This window comes from Chiloscyllium plagiosum, chromosome 45, assembly GCF_004010195.1.
Source record: "Chiloscyllium plagiosum isolate BGI_BamShark_2017 chromosome 45, ASM401019v2, whole genome shotgun sequence".
NCBI classification, from domain to species: domain Eukaryota; kingdom Metazoa; phylum Chordata; class Chondrichthyes; order Orectolobiformes; family Hemiscylliidae; genus Chiloscyllium; species Chiloscyllium plagiosum.
The window spans coordinates 12,755,332-12,767,787 of NC_057754.1; the positions used below are offsets into that span (position 1 = coordinate 12,755,332).

At 44.2% G+C, this 12,456-nt stretch overlaps 1 protein-coding gene across 1 annotated transcript in view; it reads left to right on the plus strand.

Moving 5' to 3' along the window:
* LOC122543968 (zinc finger protein 239-like) overlaps window positions 1-11,910 on the plus strand; it is a 36,244-nt gene extending 24,334 nt beyond the window's left edge. The window contains exon 3 of the transcript XR_006310223.1: window positions 10,871-11,910. The gene's annotated coding sequence lies outside the window, so the exon portion shown is untranslated. The remainder of the gene's footprint in view (window positions 1-10,870) is intronic.
* The last annotated feature ends 546 nt before the right edge of the window (window positions 11,911-12,456 follow it).

A 12,456-nucleotide genomic window follows, 5' to 3' on the forward strand; every position in this document is an offset into this window, starting at 1 on the left:
ATCTATCCTCCCTTCTTTCTAGCTATTCCATCTGTCGTTCTACCTTTCTATCCTTCCCTCATTCATTCCTTCATTCCTTTCCTTGCGTTTTTGCCTCCGTCCTTCAAAGAACAAGAAACTTACAGCCCAGGAGCAGGCCTTTCGGCCATCCGTACCTGAGCCGATCCAAGTGTACTGTCTAAACCTGTCGGTCCATTCCTATGCATCTGTACCCCTCTATTCCACACTTACTCATGCACACGCATCTTAAATGAATCTACTGTGCCTACCTCTGCCACCTCTGCTGGCAACGCGTTCCAAACGCCCGCCACTCTGTGTGAAGTACTTGCCGCGTGCATCCCCCTTAAACTGTCCACCTCTCGCCTTGAAAGTGTGGCCTCTCATTATTGAATCCTTCACCCTGGGGAAAAAGCTTATCTCTATCCACCCTTTCTTTTCCCTTCATGATTTTGTAAACCTCAATCAGGTTTCCCCATAATCTCCTTTTTTCTAATGAAAATAAACCTAACCTACTCAACCTTTCTTCATAGTTAGCAGCTTCCATACCAGGCAACATCCTCGTAAACATTCTCTGACCCTCTCCAAAGTGTCCACATACTTTTGGTAATGTGGTGACCAGAACTGTACTCGGAATTCAAAATGTGACCAAACCAATGTCTTGCACAATGTTAACATGTCTTGCCAACTGTTATGCTTAATAGCCTGTCCAATGAAGGCAAGCATACGATATGCCGCCTTGACCATTCTATCCACCTATGTGGCAACCTTTAGGGTACAATGGACCTGCTCTCCCAGATCTCTCTGCCCATCGACTTTTCCCAAGGCTTTTCCATTCATTTTATAGTTCGCTCTAGCATTAGTCTCACCTCACATTTGTCTGGATTGAAAACCATTGGCCACTTTTCCTCCCAACTCTCCAGTCTATCTATATCCTCCTGTATTCTCTGATAGTACCCTATGCTTTCTGCTACTCCACCAATCTTCGTGTGGAGTAGCAGAAAGCATCATACTAGCAATGCCCTCTTCCAGATCATTTATATATATATTACAAACAGCAGTGGCCCCAACACTGACCCCTGGTCACCTTTCTCCATTTTGAGAAACTCCCTTCAACTACTCTGTCTCCTATTGCTCAACCAGTTTTTTATCCGCCTAGCTAGAACACCCTGCACACTATATAACTTCACTTTGGATGGGTATATGAATAGGAAGGATTTGGAGGGATATGGGCTGGGTGCTGGCAGGTGGGACTAGATTGGGTTGGGATATCTGGTCGGCGTGGATGGGTTGGACTGAAGGGTCTGTTTCCATGCTGTACATTTCTATGACTATGACTCTATGGGGTACCATATCAAACGCCTTACTAAAGTCCATGTATATGACATCAACAGCCCTTCCTTCATCTATGAACTTGATCACTTCCTCGAAGAACTCTATTAAGTTGGTAAGGCACGATCTCCCCTGCACAAAACCATGTTGCCTATCACTGATAAGCTCATCCTTTTCTAAATATACATAGATTCTATCCCTCAGTACCCTCTCTGGCAACTTCCCCACTACCGACGTCAGGCTCACTGGTTTGTGGTTAGCCGGAATATCTCTACTACCCTTCTTGTACAGGGAGACAACATGAGCAACCCTCCAGTCCTCTGGCACCTCACCTGTATTTAAGGATGCCACAAAGATAGCTGTTAGGGCCCCAGCTATTTCCTCTTTCACCTCTCTCAGCAACCTGGGATTGATCCTATCCGGTCCTGGGGATTTGTCCACCTGAATAACCTATAGCCTACCCAACACATCTTCCCTACTTATGTCAACGTGATCCAGACTAATCAAAATTCTATCTGTAATCTCAACATTCATCATGTTCCTCACCTCAGTGAACACTGATACAAACTAATCATTCAGAATCTCATTCATTCTCCCAGGTTCAACACACCGCCTTCTGCCATTATCCTTTAGTGGACCAATCCTTTCTCTAGTTACCCGCTTGCTGCTTATATAAGAATAAAATGCTTTGGGATTCTCCTTAATTCTGCTCGCTAAAGCTATTTCATGACCCCTTTTAGTCCGCTTGATTCCTCGTTTACGTCTGCTTTACTTTTCCTCTGGGCTAGTCGTACAATTTCTCCTGTCATTCACGGTTCATGAACCTTGCCCTTCCTATCCTTTGCCTTCAACAGGACCTGCCAATTCTGCACTATATTAACCTATCTTTGAAAGCCTCCCACATCTCAAATTGTAATTCCCTTCAAATAGCGGTGTCCAATCCACATTTCTGAGCTCCTGCCTAATTTTGATATAATTGGCTTTTGCCCAGTTTAGTACTCTTCCCTTAGGACCACACTCTTCTTTATCTATGAGTATTCTAAAACTTACAGAATTGTGGTCACTGTTCCCAAAGAAACCCCTCATCGCAACTTCTACCACATGTCCTGGCCTGTTCCCCAGTACCAGGTCCAATATGGCCTTTTCCTTCGTCAGGCTATTGGCATACTGCTCTAGAAAACTCTCCTGGACGCTTCTTACAAATTCTCCCCCATCCAGACCTCTGACATTAAGTGTATCCCAGTCAATGTTTGGAATATTTAAATCTCCCATCACCACTACCCTATTGCCTCTACATCTTTCCATAATCTGTTTGCCTATTTGTTCTTCTACTTCATGCTCACTGGGAGGCCTGCAATACAGCCCTAACAGTGTGACTGCACCTTTCTTATTTCTAAGCTCCACCTATAAAGCCTCACTACCCAAGACCTTCATAGTGTGCTCCTTTAGCACAACCGTGACATCGTCCTTAACCAGCAATGCAACTCCATCCCCCTTTTACCTCCCTCCCTATCCTGTCTGAAGCGTCTATATCCTGGAACATTTAATTGCCAATCATCATGCCCTTCGTTCAACCAAGTCTCTGTGTTGGCAATAACATCATACTCCAAGCCGTAAGTTTACCTGCCTTACACACTATACTCCTTGCATTAAAGTAGATGCATTTCATGACACCAGTTTTTTTCGCTCATCAGCTCTCTGCCTACTCTTCCCTTTATTACTGCTATCTTCATAGTTCGAGCAGTCTCCAATCTCCACCTCACTGCTTATTTGTTTTCTTTTCTCTTTTACCCAGCCCCCTTCCTTTCTTTCTTTAATTCCTCCTTTTAATCTTTCATTCCTTCAATCCTTCCCTCTTTCATTTCATCCTTCCTTCATTCCTCCATTTATGTAATCCATCATTACTTCATTCCTTCATTTTTTTCTTCATTCCTCCATTTCCGCCTTCATTCCTTCTTTCCTTGCATCATTTCTTCATTACTTCAGTCCTTCCATTTTTTTATTTCTTACTTGCATTCTTCGTTCCTTCGTTCGTTCCTTCGTTCGTTCCTTCGTTCGTTCCTTCGTTCGTTCCTTCGTTCGTTCCTTCGTTCGTTCCTTCGTTCGTTCCTTCGTTCGTTCCTTCGTTCGTTCCTTCGTTCGTTCCTTCGTTCGTTCCTTCGTTCGTTCCTTCGTTCGTTCCTTCGTTCGTTCCTTCGTTCGTTCCTTCGTTCGTTCCTTCGTTCGTTCCTTCGTTCGTTCCTTCGTTCGTTCCTTCGTTCGTTCCTTCGTTCGTTCCTTCGTTCGTTCCTTCGTTCGTTCCTTCGTTCGTTCCTTCGTTCGTTCCTTCGTTCGTTCCTTCGTTCGTTCCTTCGTTCGTTCCTTCGTTCGTTCCTTCGTTCGTTCCTTCGTTCGTTCCTTCGTTCGTTCCTTCGTTCGTTCCTTCGTTCGTTCCTTCGTTCGTTCCTTCGTTCGTTCCTTCGTTCGTTCCTTCGTTCGTTCCTTCGTTCGTTCCTTCGTTCGTTCCTTCGTTCGTTCCTTCGTTCGTTCCTTCGTTCGTTCCTTCGTTCGTTCCTTCGTTCGTTCCTTCGTTCGTTCCTTCGTTCGTTCCTTCGTTCGTTCCTTCGTTCGTTCCTTCGTTCGTTCCTTCGTTCGTTCCTTCGTTCGTTCCTTCGTTCGTTCCTTCGTTCGTTCCTTCGTTCGTTCCTTCGTTCGTTCCTTCGTTCGTTCCTTCGTTCGTTCCTTCGTTCGTTCCTTCGTTCGTTCCTTCGTTCGTTCCTTCGTTCGTTCCTTCGTTCGTTCCTTCGTTCGTTCCTTCGTTCGTTCCTTCGTTCGTTCCTTCGTTCGTTCCTTCGTTCGTTCCTTCGTTCGTTCCTTCGTTCGTTCCTTCGTTCGTTCCTTCGTTCGTTCCTTCGTTCGTTCCTTCGTTCGTTCCTTCGTTCGTTCCTTCGTTCGTTCCTTCGTTCGTTCCTTCGTTCGTTCCTTCGTTCGTTCCTTCGTTCGTTCCTTCGTTCGTTCCTTCGTTCGTTCCTTCGTTCGTTCCTTCGTTCGTTCCTTCGTTCGTTCCTTCGTTCGTTCCTTCGTTCGTTCCTTCGTTCGTTCCTTCGTTCGTTCCTTCGTTCGTTCCTTCGTTCGTTCCTTCGTTCGTTCCTTCGTTCGTTCCTTCGTTCGTTCCTTCGTTCGTTCCTTCGTTCGTTCCTTCGTTCGTTCCTTCGTTCGTTCCTTCGTTCGTTCCTTCGTTCGTTCCTTCGTTCGTTCCTTCGTTCGTTCCTTCGTTCGTTCCTTCGTTCGTTCCTTCGTTCGTTCCTTCGTTCGTTCCTTCGTTCGTTCCTTCGTTCGTTCCTTCGTTCGTTCCTTCGTTCGTTCCTTCGTTCGTTCCTTCGTTCGTTCCTTCGTTCGTTCCTTCGTTCGTTCCTTCGTTCGTTCCTTCGTTCGTTCCTTCGTTCGTTCCTTCGTTCGTTCCTTCGTTCGTTCCTTCGTTCGTTCCTTCGTTCGTTCCTTCGTTCGTTCCTTCGTTCGTTCCTTCGTTCGTTCCTTCGTTCGTTCCTTCGTTCGTTCCTTCGTTCGTTCCTTCGTTCGTTCCTTCGTTCGTTCCTTCGTTCGTTCCTTCGTTCGTTCCTTCGTTCGTTCCTTCGTTCGTTCCTTCGTTCGTTCCTTCGTTCGTTCCTTCGTTCGTTCCTTCGTTCGTTCCTTCGTTCGTTCCTTCGTTCGTTCCTTCGTTCGTTCCTTCGTTCGTTCCTTCGTTCGTTCCTTCGTTCGTTCCTTCGTTCGTTCCTTCGTTCGTTCCTTCGTTCGTTCCTTCGTTCGTTCCTTCGTTCGTTCCTTCGTTCGTTCCTTCGTTCGTTCCTTCGTTCGTTCCTTCGTTCGTTCCTTCGTTCGTTCCTTCGTTCGTTCCTTCGTTCGTTCCTTCGTTCGTTCCTTCGTTCGTTCCTTCGTTCGTTCCTTCGTTCGTTCCTTCGTTCGTTCCTTCGTTCGTTCCTTCGTTCGTTCCTTCGTTCGTTCCTTCGTTCGTTCCTTCGTTCGTTCCTTCGTTCGTTCCTTCGTTCGTTCCTTCGTTCGTTCCTTCGTTCGTTCCTTCGTTCGTTCCTTCGTTCGTTCCTTCGTTCGTTCCTTCGTTCGTTCCTTCGTTCGTTCCTTCGTTCGTTCCTTCGTTCGTTCCTTCGTTCGTTCCTTCGTTCGTTCCTTCGTTCGTTCCTTCGTTCGTTCCTTCGTTCGTTCCTTCGTTCGTTCCTTCGTTCGTTCCTTCGTTCGTTCCTTCGTTCGTTCCTTCGTTCGTTCCTTCGTTCGTTCCTTCGTTCGTTCCTTCGTTCGTTCCTTCGTTCGTTCCTTCGTTCGTTCCTTCGTTCGTTCCTTCGTTCGTTCCTTCGTTCGTTCCTTCGTTCGTTCCTTCGTTCGTTCCTTCGTTCGTTCCTTCGTTCGTTCCTTCGTTCGTTCCTTCGTTCGTTCCTTCGTTCGTTCCTTCGTTCGTTCCTTCGTTCGTTCCTTCGTTCGTTCCTTCGTTCGTTCCTTCGTTCGTTCCTTCGTTCGTTCCTTCGTTCGTTCCTTCGTTCGTTCCTTCGTTCGTTCCTTCGTTCGTTCCTTCGTTCGTTCCTTCGTTCGTTCCTTCGTTCGTTCCTTCGTTCGTTCCTTCGTTCGTTCCTTCGTTCGTTCCTTCGTTCGTTCCTTCGTTCGTTCCTTCGTTCGTTCCTTCGTTCGTTCCTTCGTTCGTTCCTTCGTTCGTTCCTTCGTTCGTTCCTTCGTTCGTTCCTTCGTTCGTTCCTTCGTTCGTTCCTTCGTTCGTTCCTTCGTTCGTTCCTTCGTTCGTTCCTTCGTTCGTTCCTTCGTTCGTTCCTTCGTTCGTTCCTTCGTTCGTTCCTTCGTTCGTTCCTTCGTTCGTTCCTTCGTTCGTTCCTTCGTTCGTTCCTTCGTTCGTTCCTTCGTTCGTTCCTTCGTTCGTTCCTTCGTTCGTTCCTTCGTTCGTTCCTTCGTTCGTTCCTTCGTTCGTTCCTTCGTTCGTTCCTTCGTTCGTTCCTTCGTTCGTTCCTTCGTTCGTTCCTTCGTTCGTTCCTTCGTTCGTTCCTTCGTTCGTTCCTTCGTTCGTTCCTTCGTTCGTTCCTTCGTTCGTTCCTTCGTTCGTTCCTTCGTTCGTTCCTTCGTTCGTTCCTTCGTTCGTTCCTTCGTTCGTTCCTTCGTTCGTTCCTTCGTTCGTTCCTTCGTTCGTTCCTTCGTTCGTTCCTTCGTTCGTTCCTTCGTTCGTTCCTTCGTTCGTTCCTTCGTTCGTTCCTTCGTTCGTTCCTTCGTTCGTTCCTTCGTTCGTTCCTTCGTTCGTTCCTTCGTTCGTTCCTTCGTTCGTTCCTTCGTTCGTTCCTTCGTTCGTTCCTTCGTTCGTTCCTTCGTTCGTTCCTTCGTTCGTTCCTTCGTTCGTTCCTTCGTTCGTTCCTTCGTTCGTTCCTTCGTTCGTTCCTTCGTTCGTTCCTTCGTTCGTTCCTTCGTTCGTTCCTTCGTTCGTTCCTTCGTTCGTTCCTTCGTTCGTTCCTTCGTTCGTTCCTTCGTTCGTTCCTTCGTTCGTTCCTTCGTTCGTTCCTTCGTTCGTTCCTTCGTTCGTTCCTTCGTTCGTTCCTTCGTTCGTTCCTTCTAATTCATTCCTATCTTCCTCCCTTCCTTCCAGCATTCCTTCCTTCATTCCATGTTTTCTTCCTTCCTTCGTTAATTCCTTAATGCCTTCTTGATTCCTTCCTTCCTTTATTTATTTATTTATTTATTCCTTCCTTCCTTCCTTCCTTCCTTCCTTCCTTCCTTCCTTCATTTTTCACTTCCTTCCTTCATTCATTCCTTTCTTCCTTCCTTCCTTCCTTCCATCCTTCCATCCTTCCCTCATTCAATCCTTCATTCCTTGGATTCTTCCTTCCATCCTTCCTTTCGTTCTTCATTCTTTCAATGCTTCATTTCGTCCTTCATTCTTCTTTCCTTGGATTCTTCCTTCCATCCTTCCTTTCGTTCTTCATTCTTTCAATGCTTCATTTCGTCTTTCATTCCTTCTTTCCTCCTTCATTCCCTTCCATCCTTCCATCCTTCCCTCATTCAATCCTTCATTCCTTGGATTCTTCCTTCCATCCTTCCTTTCGTTCTTCATTCTTTCAATGCTTCATTTCGTCCTTCATTCCTTCTTTCCTTCCTTCATTCCTTCTATGTTTCCCCCCGCTTTCATTTATTCCTTCGTTCATTCCTTGTTTCTTTCCTTTAAATCCGCCATTCATTCACTTCTTCATTCCTTTCTCTATTACGTCTTTCCTTTCATTAACTACGACCAGTGATTGTTCTAGCCTCAGGCTCAGGAAGATGACAGAGAGTGATGATGAGCGAAAATAGACGTTTTTACCAGATACCAGTTTCTGTGGTGTTTATATTGTTCAGCTCATTTGAGTTTTGCCTTATTTTGGAGTTTGACATTGTCTGCTCTGTACGAAAGGTAATTAATATCTATCCAGAAGAGAGGTGCTTCTAATACTGCCTCATGGGGACAGTATTGCGTGGTGTCTTCGAATGTGGAAAATAATTCCCTCTCAATCAATGTTCGATCTCTGCTGTCATGGGTTTTTGTTCCATCGGCTTAGAATCTTCGTAGAATTTGATTCAACACAGCTCATCACTGTGTAATTCTTCATTTGTGTTCAGATCGTGTGAGCAGTGTATCACAGTGGCAGTGCGCTGGGCCTATAACCCAGAAGTCAGACCAAACTCTAGGAACCATACTCTGCTGTTTATCGTTTCACTGACACCAGGGAGAATTGTTTGTTTACCTAGAGCAATTTACTCAAGCGTTTTAAGAAGCAACATAGCCCATCTCAATTGTTTTCCATTATCAGTAACTGAATCAATCTCTCAAATTGTTTTTTTTTTATTTATTAACACACGGGACAAGGTTGTAGTTGCTTAAAACATACACTAGTCGCGACTGCGCACCCTCACACCTCCCTTTACCCCAAAGAGATATCAAGGCGGTGTCCTGAATTTTTTTTTTCTATTCCTTATCACTCTGGGATCATTTGGATGGTAACATCTATTCTTTGGGCTGGGACCTGCAATGTGTTTGAGCAAAAGGAATCTCTGCAGTACTACCCCACGCTGAATCAGATAGCAGCAACCCCCCTGTGACATCGCGAAGGTCACATACACTGTTCTCCATTTCAGGGAGAGTGCTGCTGCTTCAGAGTCCCGGAGAGCCTGTTTGATTCCAGCCTCGGGCGACTGGCGGTTGGTGAATTATTCAGGAAAAAATGTAGAATGGAAGGGGGATGTGTCTGGAGAGTTCGTCTTCGGAGGGTTGGTATAGATTTGTTGCATTAAATGGCCTGTTTCCCTCTGTAGGGATTCTATGATCTCTTGGTGTGTTACTTTAGCACATGTTAAGAGAGGGAAAAAAGTGAGAAAAACCGTCACACTCCCCTCAGCGACTGGACTCGTTTTTGCCACATCCAAACCGTTCACTATGACTGAAATAGCTACACCTTCCCTCCTCGGTAATGAGATTGTACAGCATTACAGCGCATTTTCATGTCTTGACTTCGACACAGCATCCTTTCTCCAGACGCAATTTAATGGGATGTAAATAAATAATAAGAAAGAACATGGAGGGCACGTACTGGAAATATCACGATGTTAGGTAAGAACAACATGGTTTACTTGGATACGAGGAAACATTGGGAAGGAAGCAAAGAGGTTGACTGAGAGATAAAGCCATTAGAAAGTTCAAGGCGGTGTTTAATTGGTTTTGGGACAGATGAATAGTTCACGTGGGGAGAAAACATGGAAGACTGAGTTATGTCCAAATGGTGGTTTTCCAGATGATGTGAATTTGGTGAGTAAATAGGAGGAAATTCTCGCATTCAGCTGATCTTGAACTAGAGTTCAGTGCTTCAAAATCAGCGGTGAATGACGAAGAAACATTTGGAGCACTTTTTTTTTCATTCTGACAGTTATTGAAATCGGGAATGATTTTTCAGAAAAAATCGTTGCAGAAGCTGATTCCAGAATATTTGAAAAGAAGCGTGCAGATAATAGGGACAGGAAGTGTGGGAAAAACCTGGGCAGGCAGAGAGTCAGAGTTTAGTACTGAAAGGCTAAGGGACCTGCAAAGAAAGATCAGTCAATAAAAGATATATGTATAACTAATGGATCCATACTCTGAAAAGAAGGCAGAGAATATGCCATAGTTTTATTAACTGAAAGATAGAATCATCAGACGGAAATAAAGACCACAGCAGGATATTGAAGAGGAGAAAAGGGCCAACGTGCAGTAGGTTGTGTTGTCAGTAGTATACAGACAGGAAGTCTTACGGGTAGCACATGAACTACCTGTAGGAGATCACCTCGTGGTACGAAAGAACGAGTCTATGGTACAGAAAACATTTTTATTGGTCTGGAATGTACAAGGCTATACGTGTCATACATGCGAAATGGTAGGTAACCCACGGGTGTTAATAACCCAGCACCTTTGCCAATTTCAACATTTGACGAATCTTTCACACACAGTATAATTGATTGTGCAGGTCCCCTCCCGAGAACTAAATGTGCAAACTAGTACTCGTTAACCAAAGTGGATGTGTTCACCAGATTTCCTGGAGTATTGAGGCAAGAAGTGTAATCGAGGAATTAGTAGATTTCTTCACACGATATGGGTAACCCAGAACGATTCAGCCAGACCAAGGGTCAACGTTTACTGCTAGACTGTTAAAGCAGATTGTGGATAGCTTAAGTGTACAGCAATTCAAATCCAGTGCTATTATGCTGAATCCCAGGGAGATTCGAAAGGTGGCATCCGACATTGAAGACCATGTTGACAGCATACTATCAGGATTACCAGAATGATTGGGATAAAGGTATCCCATTCGTAATGTTTGCCATTGGAGATGCAAAATGAGTCTACTATTTTTTTTTGAGTTAATATTCAATCATGAAGTGAGAAGTCCTTTGAATTTAATTAAAGAAAGATTGATGAGACCAAAGTCAGAGATCTCACATTTAGAATTAGTATCGGAGGTGAGGGAGAGATTAAATCAAGCAGGTGAGTTAGCTAAACAGCACCTAAAGAGAGCACATTGCTTAATGAAACTTGTGGCAGATAAAAGCTCGGAGATTCAGAAATATTCTCGAGGGGATAACATGTTAGTACTGTTATCAATGATAGGAGATCCCTTCAAAGCCACTTTTGAGAAAAAAGTTGAGTCAGGCGAATTATCTAGTAAAGATGCCAGATAAACAAAAATGATATCGGGTATGCCATGTGAACATGTTGAAACCATATTATACTGGAGAGAATGAATTTTCGACACAGGTGTTAGTTACTGTGCCACAGTAACCAGTGAGGAATCAAATCCAGAGGATGTGGATTTTGAGGTGCCTCAAAATATATTAAAAAATGAAAAAGTCCTTGAAGAGAGCACAGTTGAAAGTTTGTTACTGCAGTACAAGGACATATGTAAGAATCAGATGGGGAGGACTAATACTATTGTACATGAAGTAGATGTAGGGTATACTGCTCTGATAAAACGAAACCTCGATCAGCTTAATCCTTCTTTACCAGGCAGCTCCAGATGGAGGTGAAGGCCATTCTCGATTAGGACATCAGTGAACCACGCCAGAGTGAGTGGAGTTCGCCGATCAGCTTACTTCCCAAAAAGACAGGACACAACAATTCTGCACGAATTATTGGAAAGTCAACGTCATTAAAACATTGGACTCATATCTAATTCCTCGACTGGAGGACTGTATCGAGAAAGTCAGACAAGCCAATTACATCACCAAGTTGGACTTCATGCTTCGTTGCTGGCAATTATCTTTATTAGAGATGGCAAAAGAAATTTATGTGTCTGATGCCCTTTGGAATGAAGACCGCACCTGCCGCATTCCAAAGACTCATGAACCGAGTTGTGGCTGTGTTTACAAACCGTGCAGTCTATTTGGACCATGTAGTGATCTTTAATCAGTCCTGGAAAGATTACATGGTAGAGTTGGCAGAGAGTTTAGATGAGATTTGCCTTTATTTATATATATAAATGGGAAGAGGTTAAGGTGAACTTATACTAAGGTTATCTGTATGTTAAAGTAACGTGTTTAAAATATAAAGAAAACACTGAAGCCATCTTTTCCTTATGATGGTCCATCATTACCTTCGGGGGAGGTGTTCTGAAAATGTGGGTTTACTGTACCTTTAAGAGAGCTAAAATCTAGAAAGTACTATCTGACATAACCAAGTGTTCTCAATAAGATACACCATAAAAGGTGCTCCAGCTACTGGGGTAGGTGGTGTTGCTGGTTGCCTGGAAGTGATGAACAGATTTGAATTAGGCCAATCAGTTTGAATTATGCCTTGAAAAATACCAAACTCCAATCCAATTTGAATTTAGTATATTGACAATCTTAAAGGTCAATGACACAATTCAATGTATTGGTGGTATAAGACGAGGGAGAATTAAACAGTTGAGAGGAGATCTGCCATGTAAAAAGACTCCATGAAGAATAGCTCTCTAAAAAGTACCTTTATAGATCAGTAACCCGTGAAGCAGAATCCCCAAGAAGAAAAGAAGACCGAAATACAGAGAAACACGAAAGCTGCCTGGTTTTGAGATAAGAAGTTTTCGAACATAGGGCAATACAGCACAGAACAGGCCTTTTGGCCCACGATGTTGTGCCGAGAACTAATACTAATGTAAAATAAAATAACTTTACCTATGCACCCCTCAATTCACTGCTATCCATGTGCATGTCCACTGCTTAAATGTCCCTAATGACTCTGCTTCCACCACCACCGCTGGCAATGCATTCCATGCATTTACAACTCTTTGCATAAAGGCTTTTCCTCTGATGTTCTCTCTATACCTTTTTCCTAATATCTTAAATCTATGACACCCTCGTGCCAGTCAATCCTGCCCTGGAGAAATATCTCTGGCTATTGACTTTATCCATGCCTCTCATTACCTTAGATACATCGATCAGGTCACCTCTCTTCCTCCTCTCCAGAGAGAAATGCCTGACCTTAGTCAACATATCTCGAGAAGGCAAGCCCTCCAGTACAGGCAGCATCCGAGGTCAAGATTCTTTGCACCCTCTCCAAAGCTTCTACATCTTTCCTATAATTGGGCGATCAGAACTGGACACAATATTCCAAAT